This window comes from Oenanthe melanoleuca, unplaced genomic scaffold, assembly GCF_029582105.1.
Source record: "Oenanthe melanoleuca isolate GR-GAL-2019-014 unplaced genomic scaffold, OMel1.0 S001, whole genome shotgun sequence".
Classification (NCBI taxonomy): Eukaryota; Metazoa; Chordata; class Aves; order Passeriformes; family Muscicapidae; genus Oenanthe; species Oenanthe melanoleuca.
Window position 1 is genome coordinate 1,600,681 of NW_026612650.1, and position 19,713 is coordinate 1,620,393.

Consider the following 19,713-nt stretch of genomic DNA (forward strand, 5'->3'; position numbering starts at 1 on the left):
GGCACAACTCCAAGCAGCTGAGAGCCATGTCAGCCCTGGATATCCCTCAATATCCAGCTGCATAGGGAAAAAGAGAAGGGTTTAAGGACTTTGTATCTGAAACTGGAAACTTCAAAGAATCCACTATATTTATCCAGCACTTTGTAATTCTGATGACCCTGAAATAGTGGGAGGCGTAATGAGAAAAGGGCAGCTGTGTGGGACCAGCAGGTCTGACTGCACTGGGGCACAGGGAATCCTGTGTTCAGGCTGAGAGAAGTGCTAAAGATGAGGCAGTGATTCAGCAGCAAAAACCTAAACTCAAAAATAAAAATTTTTAGTGAAGTACCCCTATAGGAAGATAAGTACTTTTGAGAGGAAACCTAATTTAATTGCACAGAATTGACTCAAAAAAATCTATCCCAGCTTGTCAATGTCTCCTTTCAAAAGCACTCCATGGCCAAAGAGAAGACATGTCCAACAGCAGCTCCATCAGCCACTTCCTCCTGCTGCCATTGGCAGACATGCGGCAGCTGCAGCTCCTGCACTTCTGCCTCTTCCTGGGCATCTCCCTGGCTGCCCTCCTGGGCAACAGCCTCATCATCAGCGCCGTAGCCTGCGGCCACCACCTGCACACCCCCATGTTCTTCTTCTTGCTCAACCTGGCCCTCACTGACCTGGGCTGCATCTGCACCACTGTGCCCAAAGCCATGCACAATTCCTGTCTGGGACACCAGGACCATCTCCTACACAGGATGTGCTGCTCAGCTCTTTTTCTTTGTCTTCTTCATTTCAGCAGAGTATTCCTCCTGACAGTCATGAGCTACGACCGCTACGTGCCCATCTGCAAACCCCTGCACTACGGGACCCTCCTGGGCAGCAGAGCTTGTGCCCACATGGCAGCAGCTGCCTGGGCCAGTGGCTTTCTCACTGCTCTGCTGCACACAGCCAATACATTTTCCCTGCCCCTGTGCCAGGGCAATGCCGTGGGCCAGTTCTTCTGTGAAATCCCACACATCCTCAAGCTCTCCTGCTCCAAATCCTACCTCAGGGAACTTGGACTTCTTGCTGTTAGTGTTTGTTTATCATTTCCCTGCTTTTTGTTCATTGTTTTCTCCTATGTGCAGATCTTCAACGTTGTGCTGAGGATCCCTTCTGAGCAGGGACGGCACAAAGCCTTTTCCACCTGCGTCCCTCACCTGGCTGTTGTCTTCCTCTTTGTCAGCACTATTATCTTTGTCTACCTGAAGCCCCCCTCATTGTCCTCCCCATCCCTGGATCTGACCCTGTCAGTTCTGTATTCGGTGGTGCCTCCAGCCCTGAACCCCCTCATCTACAGCCTGAGGAAACAGGAGCTCAAGGCTTCAGTGAGAAGAATGGTCACTGGAGAATTTCAGAAACATTAAACTGCTGGCCAATTTCTGCAAATCACTTGTAATAAAAGTCACTTTTGATATTTTCTGGTTTGATGGCGGGTTTGTTTTCTTTCCTTGGTTTTAGGTTTATATTATTGTCCACAATGAAATGTTACTGTTCTTCACATTTCTCATTTTGTTTCTCTCCAAATCGTGATCCACAGGATGTGTTAATTAGGAGCTCTGCTCTCAATGGCTTGCAATGAACCAAAGGATCTCTCTCCCAGGAAAGATTTCACCAGAGGTCCCCCTTTTGTTCCCTTCTCTGGAGCAGCAGAAGCAATGTCTGTGTGCAGAGCTGAGGCAGATCAGTGCTGGCACAGCAGCTGTGCCCAGCAGCAGCAGCACTTGCTGTTGCCAGTGCTGCTCCCGTGCCACTGCCCCGCTGCCCTCCTGCCCCTCGTGTTGCTGCAGGGCCTGAGTGCTCTCGGGGCCGGGCACAGCCCTGGGGGTGGCAGTGCCAGGGCTGCAGCAGGGACAGGCCATGGGCACTGCTGGGGCAGCGCTGACGCCTCAGGGCAGGGCCTGGGGGCTCCAGGCTCCTTGGCCAGGCTCTCTCCACAACACTTGGCCAGGCCAATGCTGAACAGAGAAAACCCCCCGTGAGCAGCCCCAGGCTGGCCGTGGGCAGGCTGGGGGCAAACAGCATGGCTGGTGCTCTGCAAGGTCCCTGCAAGGGGGAGACCCTGGCAAGGAGCAGCAGAGCAGGGGCTGATCCATCCCCACTGCGCTGGACAGCCCCAGGGCAGCGTCCCAGAGCGTCCTCATGCACCTGCCAACAATATCCCCCTCTGCAGCCCTGGCCTCTCCCCCAGCTCACACAGGTGCCGCATCCTTGCAGGCACAGACACGGCAGCACTGGCTCAGGAGCCCCTGTTTGCACTGCACAGAGCAGGCGTCAGCACCCCCATGGTGCTGCTGTGGGGAGATGGAGCTGAGTGAGCACAAATGCCATCAGCCCCTGGGGCCAGCAAGGGCTGGGGCATGGGAGGGAAACCACTCAGGTGCAGTGGTGTCCTCTGAATTCAGCCAGAAAGTTTGTTCCCATGAGCTGTGAGTTTCCTGTCCCACTGCAGACATTGTTGCTCAGAGTCAGGGCTGCTTGGCAGCCACCCCTAAACGGCCCTGAGCATATCCTTCACCTTTGCTTTCTTTCCTCTTGCCCATCCCTGTCCCCTTCCCTGCAAACAGCCCATCCCTGTTTTCCCTTTCTTCTCTAGCCCCACTCCCCATTTCAGTTCCTGAGCTGGCACCATGGGAACGTCCCTTGGGGAGCAGGATCATCCTACAAGTGCTGCAGGAATTGTCTGCAGGCTCCTGAAGTGCCTCGTGCTGCTCCCTTGCCAGAGGCACCACAGGCCAGGGGGGCACATCTGCTGTGTCTGGGTGTGGGGCTCCCTGTTCTGGGCAGTGAGGAGGGGCTGGAGAGGCTCTGCAGGACTGACAGGATGGGCTTTGGGGCTGTGTGGAGAAGCTGAGGGACCTGGGCTGCTGGACCTTGTGAAGAGGAGGCCCAGGGCTCATCCTGCAACTGCTCCAGGAGTGGTTTCAGAGAATCACAGAATCAGCCAGGCAGGAAAAGGCCTTGGAGATCATCAAGTCCAAACTGTGCCCTGACACCACCTTGTGTCCCTGAGCCTCCTCCAGGATAAACAACGCCAGCTCCCTCAGCCACTCCTCACAGGACTTGTGTTCCAGAACCCTCTCCAGCCTTGTTGTCCTTCTCTGGACACGATCCAGCCCCTCCATGTCCTTCCTGAATTGGGGGACTCAGAACTGGACACAGCACTCGAGGTGCTGCCCAGCCAGTGCCGAGCACAGGGGAAGAATCACTGCCCTGCTCCTGCTGGCCACACCATTCCTGATCCAGGCCAGGAGCCACTGACCTTCCTGGCCACCTGGGCACACCGCTGGTTCATGTCCAGCCTGCTGTCCATCAGTGCCCCCAGATCCCTTTCTGCCTGGCTGGTTTCCAGCCACTCTATCCTGGGAACATGTCATACACAGTGTCACTCTGGTCCTCTCAGTTCCACGAGGGCTCACAGTGTCACAATGGCCCCTTGCTTCCCCAGGGCCCTGCAGTGTCACAATCACCACAGAATCACCCAGGCTGAAAAAGACCTTTGAGAGCATCGAGTCCAACATGTGACCTAAAACCACCTTGTCACCCAGACCATGGCACTCAGTGCCACATCCAGTCTTTCCTGAAACACTTCCAGGGACAGTGACTCACCCACCTCTCTGGGCAGCCCATTCCAATGCCCAATAACCCTTTTTGTCAAGAATGTTTCCTAATGTCCAGCCTAAACATCCCCTGCTGCTGCTTCTGGTTATGTCTATTTGTCCTGTCACTGTTCCCTGGGAAAAGAGCCTGACCCCAGCACGGCTTCACCCTCCTGTCAGGGAGCTGTAGAGATTGATGAGGTCTCAGCTGAGCCTCCTCTTCTCCAGGATAAACAACCCCAGCTGTCAGCATTTCCTCACAAAGCTTGTGTTCTAGATCCCTCACCAGCCTTGTTGCCCTTCTCTGGACATGCTCCAGTCTCTCCATGTCCTTCCTAAATTGGGGGGCCCAGAACTGGACACAGCACTCGAGGTGCTGCCCAACCAGTGCTGAGCACAGGGGAAGAATCACTGCCCTGGTCCTGCTGGCCAACACATTCCTGATCCATAGGAGTCCCAGGGGTGGGATGAGGGATATGGTGAGGAGGCATTGGGGACAAAGTCTAACTGCCTGTCAGCCATGGAGGGTCTTGATTTTCATAGCTATTCAGACTGCATTAGAAGGTGCTGGGGGTCAATAACAATTGGACATTGCTGGTATCAATCAGGAACAAGAAAAAGAAAACCACACAAAACTGTCCTCTCTGCATGGTTTCCAATATAGTATATTTACTTTGAATACACTTCTGGAATCTGTCTAAGTAACAACAGAAGAATCAAAACTGAAATTATTCCCAGGGTCTTTCCTTGTTTAGGTGTTTTGAAGAAATGTTTATGAGTCCTTGTCACTGAATTTCTGAACTGAAGAGCTCAAGAAAGAAGAGGCTTTCAGAAAAGTAAAATTCACCAGCAACATCCAAGTATCTGAGGATCCACCCTCATCAGAACAGCAATGAATAGCAATGGGCACAGCTTTGTGGATGCCCCAGCTCTGGGATGGGCCCTGGGCCTGGAGCAGGAGCAGCTCTGCAGGACCCCAAGGCTGAGGCTGTTGTGCTGGCCTGGGCAGATGGGATGGCAGCAGGGGCTGCAGAGCTCTCAGGAGCTCAGGGAGAGGGGAGCAGGGCACACAGGGAGCCTCCTTTTGCCTTGGCCAAGCACCTTGCCCATGGCTGGGGCTGAGTCCTCTCTGAGCTGCAGCTGCTGCTGTGCCCTTGCCAGGGGCTGAGGCCGTGGGGCCACTGCCCAGAGCCCCCTGCCCTGAGCAGAGCTGTGGGGCCAGAGCCGGCTGGGCTGTGCTGGGGAGAGGCCTTTGGTGCTGCACAGAGCTCAGGGCAGCTGGCACAGCTTGCAGGGAGCTGGGCTGGCCTGAGAGAGCCTGCCAGAGAAAGCAGCAGTGTCCATGTCAGCCTGGCTGAGCGTGCAGGGGCAGGACTCAGCCCAGGCCTTGTGGGGCAGGGCAGCGCCTGGGGAAGGCATTGGAAACAGGCAAGTGGCCCAGAGAGGAGGCTGCTCTGTGCCCTTGGTGGCATGCACAGAGCAGGGAGGGGGCCCAGGACATTTGTCACCTCCAGCCTCTGTCCGCAGGCATTCCCACCAGCAATGCTCCTGTCCTGGGCTGGGCCTGCACATGCTGTGCCACCATGGCTTTACCAGCGGGGCACAAAGGGGCCACAGACCTGCATTTTTGGTAGCAGTGTCACAAAGGACCCTCACTTCTGCAGGGCCCTGCAGTGTCACAATGGCCCCTTGGTTCCATGACAGCCCATCATGTCCTAATTGTCACCTTGGTTCCATGCGGCTCTGTTGTGTCATAATGATTTCCTTGTCCCTGCAGTGTCTCAATTGGACTCCTGGTTACATGAGACCCCAAAGTGTCACAATGGATCCTTGTTTCCATAATGTCTCAGTGTGTCACAGTATTCTCATCAGTTCAGTCAGGCTCCACAGTGTCCCAAAAGTCTGCTCTGCAGCTTTAAAATGGTCTCCTTGGCTCCACGTGTCCCTGCAGTGCCACACTGGCCCTTGGTTATACAAGACCCCCACAGTGCCACAATGATCCCCTTGCTTTCAGGAGGCCCTGAAGTGTCAGCAGTGGCCCCTTGGCTCCTTGAGGCCCTGCAATGTCACAACGGACACTTGGCTCCATTGGCCTCCCCTGTGTCTCAAGAGTTCCTTGATTCCATAAGCCATTGCTGTGCCACAATGCTCTCCTGCCATGAACTGTCACATTGGCCCCTTGGTTCTATTGGGCCTCAGAATGTCACAATGGCCTCTTGGCCTTTGGTGTGAGACAGACCCCAGGAGAAGGCAGGATACGGACCATGGGCTGAGCCCGTGCTCCATGTTTTTTTATGCCCATGGGCCTTCATGGCCCTCCCCCCAGGTGGGACCTGGATTGCTCAGGCAATCAGAGCCTGGGTCAGCACCAGCCCACTGTGTGACTGACTGACAGCTCATCCCGAGGTGTCTGGGACATTGATCTCATCCGGGCTGTGACAGTGACCATGGTGACACTGCAGAACCTCATGGAACCAGGGGTCAGTTGTGACAATGCAGATTCATGGACTCCATGGTGACACTGAGGAGTCTCATTGATCCAAAGAGACCATTGTGACACTCTGGCCCCTCATGGAATCAAGGGGACCATTGTGAAACTCAGGAGCCCTATGGAAACAAAGGTCAAGGATGAAGCAGTGGGGTCCACAGAACCAAGAAGCCATTGTGACACTGAAACTGGTGAAATTAAAATTTTAAAAAAAGAATTAAGGGTAAAAGTACAAGAAGATGCTTTAACTAGAAGGGGGCTGACAAGATTCTATGAAGTTTAACATTGGCTGTCTTTGCAAGAACAGGAGGACAGACAAGGCTTCAAGATAAGATTGAGGGCCAAGAATGCTCAAACAGGATAGAAGAGTGAGGCCCCTTCCAGATAAGGGGGATTCCTAGACCCCTGAGGCAGTGAAAACTGGTATCAAGGTCTGGAAAGTGACGAAAGACAAATACACAAAGAGGGAGAGGTGAAAAGTTCAACTGAGAAGAAGACTGTTTATGTCATCACAAAGACCCCAGACGACCACTTGAGTGACCAACAAGGAGGAGTGCACAGTCGCAAAGAGGTGGGGAGATAATTTTAATATGAAGTGCGGACAGGTGAGGTTAAGATACAAATATGTATTAAGTGCATTGTGCAACCCCAGTTTGTAGAGAATAAAAAGAGAGGTGCAGATCGCCAAAGGTGTGCATGTTTTTGGAGGAGCTATCCCCCATGCACCTCAGTGCTGTATAAAGTACATACCTGTAACTTATTTTATAGGGTATAAAGGTTTTCTGTGCATCAATTTGGGTGACCCCTCTGCTCCCCTGAGATTTTGGGGTGCCCCCTTTGCTCCTCCCCAGAGCTGGAGCTGGTGTAGAATGCTTTCTTCACTGACCCCACAGACGAAATCGCCTGGGTGTACCTGCACTGCATCCTCTCCTGAGGTAACTTGGGGCTCCCTCCACCACTGGGGCTCTCACCTGGAGTTTTGGAGTTCCCTCTGGTGGCTTCTGATACACCCCCACCCCAGCGGTGGATCTTCTGTGACCACATTGGCTGGGAGGATGCAACACTTACCATCATCTTTTTCCAGCCTTTCAAAGTCAGTCAGGACACTTGAGTGCCCCAAACATCATCTGGATATCGCAAAAAATGATCTGGATATCCCCAAAAATCATCTTGGTACACCTGAGTATCACCAAAAATATCCTGCATCACCCCAAAAATCACCTGGATACACCTGGCTACCCCTTGGATACCTGGATGGCCAGAAACCCCTGGGGCCGCCCAAATCTGCTGTCCCAAAACTCATCATTGCTTTGACTGTGTAGACCTGGTGTCCCAAAATCCCTTTAATGGTTAGACCTAATGTTTCTAAATTCCTATTGACTTCAATAGGCTCCTGGTTATCCTGATTTATTTCTACTAAACCCTCCCAGTGGTCCCACTTTTGCCCCTGTGCTTCCAGAAATCCCAGTGGCCACCTTAGCCACATCCAGTGCTGCCAGTTTAACCAGTAAACTTTCCCAACCAAACCCTATTAATGGGTACACCTGGTGTTCATCAATCCCCAAATAATTTCAATAAACTACATTTGGTGTCCTTTAATGCCCATTGATTTATATGGGTAGACCTTATGTTGCAAACTTTTGGTGCTAAAAATCCCAATATTTGGCTTGGAATTCCCAAATTTTGAGCTGAAAAAAGGTCCCCTTGACTTGAATGGGGTAGACCTGATGTCCATGAATCCCTATTGATTTTTAATGGCATAGATGTGATGTTCCCATATCCCCATTGATTTCAAACAGTAGACCTGATGTCCAAAAACTCCCTATTGTAAAGTTAATATTGCAAAAGATGGGGGAACTGAGAAACTTTGTAAAAGATAGTTTAGTGTTTGATAGCATCAGTCTCATAGAAGGGTGAGACATTAAAGGTGTTACATCCAACACCATAATATCAGAAGCCCCCTAATTCTAAGCTACAATGGCTTATGTTAGTTTTCAGCCAAACAAATACTTCTATGAATTTTGCTAGTGTCTTTTTACACCACCATTAATTGCTTTAGTTGTCATGTTTTTGCTATAATGCCTCATTTTGTAACCAAACATATAACACTGCACAAACCTACAGTGACACATATTAAGCTCCTAGTTAACTTTAAAACAGGTTCCATTCCTAAAATTCAAAATCTTTTGCTATCTTACTTAACATACTGCTTTGCATATATAATGCATATCTCTGTTGGCTTAGAACATTTTTCTACTTAAACTAGAAACTAATTTTCTTGTTTCATGTCTATTTTAATTTTAATGCTCTAATTCTCCAAGCCTTCTTCAAGGTCTTAGGTCAAACATTGCATCTATCTCTATCTCTGAGCCTGTATGCACAAGGCCCTAAGAGCTCCCTGTGCCTGCATTTCCCTCACCACCCGTAATCTCTGCCTCCAATTTCCTTCTCTAACTGGAACCTGGGGACACTTTCTCAGTCGTGTCCCTCAATGGGACCCATGAACAGTATCAGAAATTTTGAAGTTCAGTTATGACTGAATTCTTGAGAGGCTTTCCTAGCAAACCATGGCTCTGCCTTGATTTCCCTCTGGTCTGGTGCAGTTTACTCTGAAGATTTTCAACTCCAGTTATGGAGAAATACGTCAAAGAGATTCTTAGAAATATTCATTCCTATTTTTAAGGGGGTACTTTATTACTGTTCTCTTTAGAGCAGAGGTGATTGCAGCATTCTGTGATTGATAATTCTGTGAAATGGACTTGTAAAGGATTCTCAAAGCCTGACTAAAAGCTCACACAGTCTTGTACATCCGCATGCAAACTCTGACATAAGGTGTGCTGACTTAGAAAGGCCATGGAATAGATGAGACATTGTAGAGAGAGATTGAACTAGAAACAAGTTTGAGACATTGTAGAGAGAGAGAGACTGAAGTAGAAACAAGTTTCAAACGATGGCCTTGCAAATATACCAGATATTTTGGATAATGAGAACTGTGAAAGACGCATTGTGACAAGACCATGTGGGGTAAAGTAACAGGTGATTGGTATTAGAAGTATTAGCACCATTGTGTGGCAAAGGCAAATAGGCTGAAAATTATTTAGAAGGTATTGTAACCAGAAAATAGCTTGGCTTCTGATAGAATGGCATTGAGTTTTACATTTCTTATATTTCACACTTCAATGGGACTGATAATGAAATAAAATCTTTTAAAATGCCTCTCAGATCAGCAGTCTCTGTAGATATGGGATTTTCCAACAGTGCTGAGTCCCTGGACATCAGTCCCTGAGAGGGAGCTGAAGGAAAAATTCTCAAGAACTCAGTCATATTCAAATTTAAATGTTTTGTGAAGTTTTAATGGGTCCCACTGAGGTACTGGAGTGAGAAAGTGTCCCCAGGTTCCAGTTAGAGCTGAACACTGGAGCACTGATGACAGGTGGGGACAAACCAGGGAAAGGTGTCTCTGATGCTGAGCACACCTGGATGTGTTTCAGGAATGCAAAGGGCCAAGGCCTGAGCCCCAGCCCCTGGCAAGGCACATCCTGTCCCTCCCTCATTGCTCAGGGCTCTTCCCGGGGTACTGGGCTCTGGGGATGTGCAATGCCAAGGGCAGGACCATGGGGCGGCCCCTGCCAGGCTGCTGAGTAGGGACAAGGAGGCAATGAGGCCCCAGCACAGCAAGGCTCACTTGTCCCCTGCTGGCCTCAGGCCCAGGGCCAGCAGCCATGGCCCAAGTGCTGCAGGAGTTGGCTCTGGCAGGGCCTTTCAGCTGCTGCCCATCCCTGTGCCCTCTGCAGCCCAGGCTGTCCTACGGTGTCCATGCCCTGCGCCTCTGTCCCTGCAGGCTGTCGTCATCCCCCGGCTGCCCCACCTCGCTGGCCCCTTCCTTTGCTGACAGTTCTGCGTCCTGCCTGCCTCTGCCTGGGCACAGAGAGCCTTGGGCTGCTCCAGACTGCTTCTGGGGGATGTGTTGCACCACAGCCCTTCCCTGGATAGAAATTCCTTTTTCCTTGGGTCCAGTCTGGGCCTCCTCAGCTGCACTTTGCATTAATTCTTTCTTTCTCTGGCTCTTCTCTGCAATGTCAAAAGGATCCACCATCTCTTAAACCACCTGTCAATTCTCCCCAGGGCTCTCCTCATCAGTCTTCAGTCCACTGAGCACAGACCTCCTTTGTCCATGTTTATTGGTCATGTGCTTGAGGCCCCAGTCCCCACACTGGGAGATCTCTGCGCCCTCTCCAAGGTGTTTGCAAATGAAAACTTTCTGATCATAATCTAAGAAAATCATTAGAGCCTTTGGCCATCCAGTTGTCTCTGTCCTGGCTACTTTTGTCTGAGAGCAGTTCTTTGAATAGATGCAATTTTAAAGGCCAAATCCCAATTTTTGCCATGGTCCTGGACAAGAAGGTTGGTTCTTTTCCATAGGAAGGAACAAACAGAGCCCCAGTGTTTCAGGGGCGGATGAGAGGTGACTGCCAGAGACTAAGGCCAGCCAGACCTGTCTGTCCTGGCAGCTTTTGTTAGGAAGCAACTCTTCCATAGAGAGAACTTTTTAGGGGGTGTACCAATTTCAGCCATGCACACCTGGAAAGAGGGATGGTTCTTTTCCCTAGGAAGGAAAGCACAAAGCCCCAGTGCTGCAGGGACTGGTGAGCAGCAGCCCTTGACACGCCAAGGTCAGCCAGGCCTGTCAGGTGGCCCCCAGGAGGCCAAGCCAGCCAGACCTGTTCCATTGTACCCTGCAAGGTCACAATGGCCCTTTGGCTCCACAAGATCCCCAAGGTGTCACAATGGCCCCCATAGGAAGGAAACAACCAAACCCCAGTGTTGCAGGGGCACATGAGGAGCAGTCACCAGAGGCCAAGGACAGCCAGACTTGAAGGTATTTGCAGATTTTGTCTAGGAATAATCCCTGGAAACATGGAATTTTAGAGGTAGAATGCCAGTTTTGGACATGGATGCCTGGAGGAAAAGGAGGGTTCTTTTCCATTGGAAGGAAAGCATGGAACACCATTGTTTCACCATTGTGACAGATGAAAGGCGGCCATCAGAGGCCAAGGCCAGCCCAATCTCTCTGTTCTAGTAGCTTCTATTTAAAAGAAACCCTTTCTATAGGAAAGGGAATCTATGTTTTCTATAGGAAAGAATATAGGGAATTTTGGATGTGGGATTCCACATTCAGCCATTTCTGCATTGATAGGGAGGGTTGCTCTTTTCTATAGGAAGGAAAGCCGAGAGCTCAGGTGTTTCAAAGGAAGAAGAGGAGACAGGTGGCTACTGGGAAGCCAAGACAGCCAGGCCTGTTTGTCCTGGCAGCTTTGTCATGGAGAAGTTCTTGAATATACAGGATTTTGTGGGCTGAGTCTCAATTTTGACCACCAACACCGTGATGAAAAGAATGGTTCTTTTCCATAGGAAGGAAAGCACGGAGCCCCAGTGATTCAAAAGCAGGGGAGAGGCAGCCCCGAGGAGGCCAAGGGCAGCCAGACCTGTCTGTCCTGGCAGCTTTTACTTGGGAGCAATCCTCGGATGTAGGAAGATTTGGACTTGGAATCCCAGCAAAATTGTTTCTTCATAATCAACAGAAAATAATTGTTACAATTGTTACAAAGTGGGAAGGAAAAGGAAAAGTGACAAAACAGATGCTCCAGATGTTCGGTGGGAGTAGGGATTGTGAGGATGTAGGTCTGAAAACAGCATCTAGGATAACAAGCTTTGGCCTTGGAGCAGGCCAAATTGGGATGATTCCAGACATTGGACTTTGGAATAAGGTTTGTGGTGGGAACATAAGCTTAATTCTATAACCCAGAGCTCAGTGCACTTGTGCTATTTGCAAGGTCACATAGCAGACACTGATGAAGACCCAGAGCCTTCATCAGAAATAAGACCCCTGAAAGGATGAGAGACCCCTGACTACTGGTGAAGCATGTGTAATATAAGATAGTGACATAGATTTTAGGAATAGAAACTAGGAGGAGCCTTCCAGAAAGTTCCGTATTAATATATTTTAGCATTCATCATATCAATGAGGTTTTTCACTTGAATTTTTGGTACGTGAGGAAGGGCAAGCCCCTCCCTGTACTCCCAGTGTTTTTGCTCATGCTTTATTCGAACCACAATTATACTGAATTACTCACTGCCAAATTTTTTTTTAATATACTCAAATATATGTATTTCATATACTTTGATTCTCTTAATTTCTATACAATTGCTGCTATTATTAATGAATTGCTACTAAATTTCATCTTGTTGTTTGTATAATTCAACAAATCAAAAATCCTTTTATAAGGAAGGGAATGATTTCCTATTTTCATTTTGGAGAAGAGGTGAAAGAACCATTCCCCAAGTGATGTTGATGCTGAATGTCTCCTTAGGAGGTCTGTGCACACAGAAGAATGAGCCCCATCCTAGGCTGACCCTGTTTGGAGAACCTGCTCCTCATCTCCAGCATCACCATGGCTGACATTGCCCACATTTTGGGACTGATATCCCAAAATATCCATAAATCTTCATGTACTTTATTCTCCATTGTTAATATTTAATTATTAACTTTATTTATTATTTTAATTTCTATTTATATTTTTTATTACTTAGTTTTATATTTAAAAATCTATACATTTTTTACAGGCTAAGAAATTAATTTTCATTAGTTCTAAGTAACACAAATCCCTTAATTAATTAATTTATCTAGTGATTTATTTTTTCTCCCTTATTATGATAATTAGTATTTTTTTAAGCTATTTCTCATTTTTATTATGATCTTGTTCTCAGGCAGGGTCAGAGGGAGCACTTCGGGGTTCAGGAAGAAATTTCTGGGGCACATTTGGGGCAATTTTGGGTCAGGGGATGGAATTTAGAGAGAACTTTAGGGTCTGGAGCATACTTGGGGGAGACAGGTGGGACTTGGATGGACACTGAGGGGTTCTGACAGACAATTAGAGGTGTGGGGGAGCTCGTATGCCTCCAGGGGGGCACTTGAGGGTCAGGGAGGGGAATCTGGGGACATTCGGGGCCCGGGCAGACACTTGGGGGCTCTAACGGGACTCTGGGGGCGCAGGGGATGATGGGAGTTGAAGGCGTGAGTATAATAGGGTTTAATGGAGCCGTGGAGCATCACGGGAGTTGTAAGCAATGGTTCATTGGTTGGAAAGGTTCGCCGCAGAGCATGATGGGAGCTGTAGTCCCAGAAGTGTCTCGGACAGGGCATCTGGGAATCCGGAAATGAACTTGGGAGACACTTTTGTGTCCAAGCCATGATTTGATTCCCGCAGAGGGAACATATACAGATCGGGAGCACTTGGGGGGAGCTCGGGGAGCTCTAACCGGGCTCCTTAGAGCACAGGGCACGGCAAGAGTTTTAGGCACTCCAATGGGCTCTGTCGCACTCGGGGCATGATGGGAGTTAGAGGCAAAAAGAAAAGATGGCGTCGACACCAGGCACACACTCCTGAGGCCCCGATCTCCAGCGCTCATTGGCAGCAGGCGGTGATGGGCAGGGTCCTGAGCAAATGTGAGGCGGCAGAGGCGGGAACAGCCCATTCAACCCCTGCAGTCCCTCCCAGTACAGCCCAGTTCATCCCCAGTACAGACCAGTACAGCCCCAGTGCCTCTGCAGGCCCTCCCAGAACAGGCCAATTCATCCTCAGGACAGTCCAGTCCCACCCAATACACCTGGGTTTATTCCCAGTCCCTTCCAGTTCCCCTCAGTGTCATCATTCATAAGCCCCAGTGTCCCCCAGAGTTCCTCACAGTTTTCCCAGTGTCCCCAGTTTTTCCCCAATATTTCCCAGGATCACCCCAAGTACGTCCCAGTGTCTCCCACAGGGTTCCCAGTGTTCCCAGTATGTCCCAGTCCTCCCCAGTGTTTCCAAGGAATCTTGAACTCCTCACGGTGGCCGTGGCACCAAACCCAGCAGTGGGGTCAGTGCAGTGTCCATGGCCACAGCCCCTGGCAGTGGCCAGTGCAGGTTGGGATGATGATCCACCCTCACAGCTGGCCCAGGACAGCTCTGGGGTGGATTTGGTGGCACCTTGGGCTGGCACACACCAGAGGAGTGTGTCTGACTGCAGTGGGGAAAATTAGGAGTTTTAGACTGCTAGAAAAAAAGAAAAGGAAAAGAAAAAGAAAAACCTCTCTTTCCTTCAGTGCAGCCAGTTCTCAAAGCAAAGCAGTTCCCAGGTGTGGGAGGACAGACAGGATGGGGTTGGGGAATGTAGAGCAAAGTTGTCCACACTGGGTCAGACCTCAAGGCACAGCTTCTCTGAGCAGCAGACCAGACCTCCTGAGGAGAGACCCTGGATCAATATCAATCACTGAATGCTGCAATCACCTCTGCTCTAAAGACAACAGTTTAAAATACACCTTTAAATACGAATATGTAATTCTTAGAAGCTCTTTGATGTATTTCTCCATAACTGGAGTTGAAAACCTTCCTGATGAACTGCACCAGACCAGAGGGAAATCAAGGCACAGCCATGGTTTGTTAGGAAACCTCTCAAGAATTCAGTCATAATCGAACTCCAAAGTTTCTGATCCCATTCATGGGTCCCACTGAGGGACACGACTGAGAAAGTGTCCCCAGGTTCCAGTTAGAGCAGGAAATTGGAGGCAGAGATAACAGGTGGGGACAAAGAGAAGCCAAGTCTTGGTGCCCTGGGGCACAGCAGGGTCTGTGCCACCAAGGGCTGGGAGGAGACACCTTGTCCTGAGGCACTGGGGCCTCCTGGCACAGCCCCAGCAAGGCTGGGCACTGTCACCCCTTGTGCTGCCCTCAGCATCTCCCCACATCCCAGTGGCCTCAGTGATCTGCTGGGACCAGTCCTTGGGGAGCCTTGGTCAGGAATGGCCCTGGGGGCTCCTTCATGCTCCCAGGGACTGTAGGTTTTTCAGAGGACTTTGGGTTTTGCTTTTGCCTTGGAGTCTCTGAGAGCTTTGTGCAATCATAGCCTCCAATTATCTGCTTTAATTAGTCTCTTGAGAGCCTTTGTCAGGAACAACACTCAGTGGGGCTCAATGCCTCTAGGTGCTTCAGATTTTAATGTATTTTCCTTTTTCCTTTTCTCTCTGAGTCTCTGAGATGCTTTTGGGCAATCATGGCCTCCCATTCTCTCCTCCGAGGAGTCCATGAGGAGCCTGTGTTTGGGATGGACCTCAGTGGGACCCATTAATGCTTTGAGACACTTTGGGTTTTTTTTCTGCCTTGGACTCCTGGAAAGGTTTGTGCAATCTCCTCTCAGGCCCTGAGGTTCCAGTGCTCAGCACCAAATGCACCACGGGGCTCACTGGGATCAAGCAAGTCCTATAAACTATGGCTCTGCCTTGATTTTCTCTGGTCTAATACAGTTCATTAGGAAGATTTTCAACTCCATTTATGGAGAAATATTTCAAAGAGCTGCTAAGAAATATGCATTCCAATATTAGAAGTTGTCTTTTATATCTGTTCTCTTTCGGGAAGATGTGATTGCAGCATTCTGTGATTGATAATAATCCAGGGTGTCTCCTCAGGAGGTCTGGCCTGCTCAGAGAAGCTGTGCCTTGAGGTCTGACCCAGTGTGGACAACCTGGCTCCACATTCCCCAATCCCATCCTGTCTGTCCTCCTTCACTTGGGACCTGCTTTGCTTGGACAACTGGCTGCGCTCAGGCAAACAGGGTTTTTCCCTTCTCTTTTATTGAAGCAATCTAAAACTCCTGAGTTCCCCCATTACAAACAGACACCATCCTTAAGGGTGTGCCAAGCCCAAGCTGCCACCAAGGAGGTTTCTCTTCCCAGGGCACAACCCTGCAAGAATTCTTTTAGACCTTTGGACTCCTCAGTTCCACTAGGCTTTGCTGTGTCACCATGGCCCCTTGGCTCTGTGAGGTTCTGTAATGTCACAGTGGAGATTTGGTTCCAGGAGGCCCTGCTGTCTCATAAGGGTGTCCTTGCTTCTATGGGGCCCCATGGTGTCATATTGGCCCTTTGGTTCCATGGGGCTGCACAGTGTCACAGGGGTTTCCTTTTCCCTATGGCAATCAGCAGCAACCCACCCTGGCAGGGCCAAATGCCTGGGAAGAAGGAGGAGGGGGACATTTGGAGTGATGGTTTTCATCTTCCCAGGTAGCAGTGACGTGGGGTGGGGCCCTGCTGTCCTGGAGATGATTGAACACAGCCTGCCCATGGAAGGGGTAAGAGACAACAACCTCTGTCCATGGAACTACAACAGCAGGGAAGTCAGGCAGAAGGCTAGGCTTAAAAGACTGTCACCAGCACAGAAAACATCAATCTGAAAGGAGAGATGTATGATAATGTCTTTACAAATCATTTCATGAGTGAGGGAAGAGTATTAGGGTCATGAAATTGGCCAAAATTTTTCTACTGCCTTTGGGCAGCAGGTTTATTACCGGGCACAGAGAGCTTGGCTTCTGAAACAGACAGTGGTCTGCACAAGGCTGAACTTCAGGGGAAAATGCCAGGTTCAAGGGGGATATGGGGCAGGTGAGTCAGAAAGGCTGTACCTTCCCTCTACCTCGACCAGTGGGGAAAGGAAGAGGGCAACGTGCAGCCAGGAGTTTAAGATAAAAGGAGGCTGCACCCTCTGAAACCTTGAGAGAGAAAACCCTGTAGGAATGTCCTCCAGTGAACTCTCTCTGTTTATTCAAATAAATTGGAAGGACTCCTCTGTCTCCTTTTTGGACATAAACCTCTGGCATTTGTGGATTTTCCTGACAGTGACAACATGGAATCTCATGGAACCAAGTATGCACAGTTTCATGGTGCAGCCTCATAGAGCACTGGAGACCATTGTGTCACAATGGGAAGACATGGAACAAAGGCTCCCCTGTGACCCAGCTGGGCATCATGGAATGCACGAGATCATTCTGATGGAATGGACACTCATGGAACCAAGTGCTCACTGTTTTACAGTGTGGCCTCATGGAATGCTGGAGACCATTGTGCTGCAATGGAAACGTATGGCACAAAGGCTTCCCTGTGACCCAGCAGGGCCTCCATGGAATCCAAGAGACACTGTGATGCAATAGAACCTCAAGGAACAAAGGGTCAATTGTCAACACATCAGGCTCTTGTAAAACTAAGAAGAACATTGTGATGCAATGGATTTTCATGGAACCAAGGCCCCATTGTGGCAGAGCTTGGCCTGATGGAAACCCAGTGCCACTGGGACATGTCCAGCCTTGGAGGATCCAAGTGTCCATTGTGACACAGCACAGCCTCATGAATCACGGGAAAGCACAGTGAGACAATGGCATCTTGGGGAGCCTGAATTGTTAAAACTGATACGTTCATGGACAAAACTCTCTAACTAATTAATGTTAGAAAGTGGTCTGTTTATTAAGATGCCAGTGGGCTGCACGGGACTAGTCCCCTTGAGACATGGCAGCCTCATACAAGGTTCCTTGCCTTCTATTTATTTCACAAAATCTTACATTCTATGCATATACAGAACCCCAGCACCTCTCATCCCCTTTCCATATTAAAGTGAGGCTATTAGTCCTTTACGTGTGCACAATTCTACTCTTGAGTTGGGTAGGTGGTCTCAAATTGGGTCAGTGGTCTTGAAAGATGAAGTAAGAAAAGTCTTCATCAGGTCTCCTTGACCTTTTGGCACAATCTTGAATCTCTACTTCATGATGGATTGGTATGAAGTTCAGTCGTTAGCCATTGTTCTACTGGTTTCAACCTGTTCTTACAATGGTTCACTTACTCCATCTCTTTCTATAAGTGAAACTGAAACAAGCTCATAATTGGAAACAATACCTCTATTATCTTTAGTTTAAGCATCTAATAATCATTAACCTATCACTTGTTTATCTAACTTACACTCTGATCAAAATGAATTGCTTCTAACTCTGTGCTAAAATTTTAACTCTTTAAAATCATGATTCAAACCACGTGTTAATTGTAAACACAGTGGGTACTCATGAAAGCCAGGAGATCATTATGACACAGTAGAATCCCATGGAATCAAGACTAAATTGATACAAAGTGGGACTTCATGGAACCCAGGTGTAAATTGATACAAAGAGGGACCTCATGGAATGCAGGAGACCATTGTAACACCGTGGAATCTTATGGATTCAAGTGTCCACAGTTTCACAGCACAGCCTCATAGAGCACTGGAAGCCATTGTGTCACAATGGAGAAATGTGGAACAAAGACTGCATAGTGACACTGCAGGGCCTCATGGAATCTGAGAGACCATTATGATGGAATGGAAACTCATGGATTCAAGTATCCACTGTTTCACAGTGCGACCTCATGGAACCAAGGAGACCATTGTGGTGCAATGGAATTTCAAGGAAACAAGAGCTAATTGTCAACCTATTACCAATAAGTAAAACTTTACAAATGAAAGGCCTTGTAAAATCATGGTTCAGGCCTGATACTTCAGCTAAGTAGAAAAGGACTGCAGGAAAGAGACTCAGCTGAATTAGGGGTACAAAAAATTTTACATAACCATCATGTGTTCTCATCATGGTATATAGTGGTTGGTCGAATTGTGTCTCTTATGCTTTAAACTATGTAACTGATAATGGGCTAACTTATTAAAAATGCCTAGTTTTAAAATAAAGCATCTCACCTTTGCACCTGTGGACTCTGCATCACTACAGACCCTTATCCACATCAGCCCAAGGCTCTACTTCGACCAAGTGGGGCCTTATGGCACACAGGTGCCACTGGGACATTGCCAGGCCTAGTGGAAACAAGGCTCTATTATTGCACAACATGGCCTCATGGGACCTGGGAGGCCACTGTGACACTGGAATCTCCTGGAAACAAGTGTCCATTGTGTTATATATGTGATTTGTGCTAATTAAATTGTAACAATATTGGCAAAATTGTGGCATTATAATTAATCAAAAATTGTATTTAATTGCTATAAAACCAAAAGAGATAAAGGAAATGATTAAACAAAGCAGAAAATATTCATCCTCCAGATGTTAGGTGGGAGGCAGGATAGGAAGGGTATAGGTCTAAGAACTAGTGTCTAGAAATAGGTTTTCAACCTTGAACTGGGCCAAATTGGGATAATTCCAAAGCATTGGTCACTGGACTGAGGCCTGTTTTGGGAACATATATTTAATTATATAACTTTAAGCTCAGTGCGCCTGCGCTACCTGCGAGGTCAAACATCAAACACTGAGGAAGACCCAGAGCCTTCATCAGAAACAAGACCCCTGAAAGGAGGAGAGACCTCGACCACTGGTGACGCATATGACACAACATAGTGACGTAGATTTTAGGAATAGAAACGAGGAGGAGCTTTCTAGAGATTCTGTATTAATATGCATTAGTAAACTGTATATAAGTGAGATTTTAGCTTGACTGATTAGGTATGGTGTGAGAGGAATGGCCCTGCCCGTATCCCCGGTCGGGGTATCCCCCAGTCGGTTTTGCTTATGCTTTATTCGACCGAACCATTGGACTTTTATTATACTTAAATTGCTGCTGAATTTTGTATTTGCTCAAATTTATATAACTCATATATTTTGATTGTATTCGTTTATATACAATTGCTATTACTAATAAATTACTGCTAAATTTAACTTTGTGGTTTGATTAATTGAACTAAATTGAACACATTCAATATCCATTTATAACAACTGCAA

At 48.5% G+C, this 19,713-nt stretch overlaps 1 pseudogene; it reads left to right on the top strand.

Annotated features, from left to right (window-relative positions):
- Positions 1 to 452: 452 nt before the first annotated feature.
- LOC130265953 (olfactory receptor 14J1-like) lies at positions 453 to 7,585 on the top strand (annotated as a pseudogene).
- The last annotated feature ends 12,128 nt before the right edge of the window (positions 7,586 to 19,713 follow it).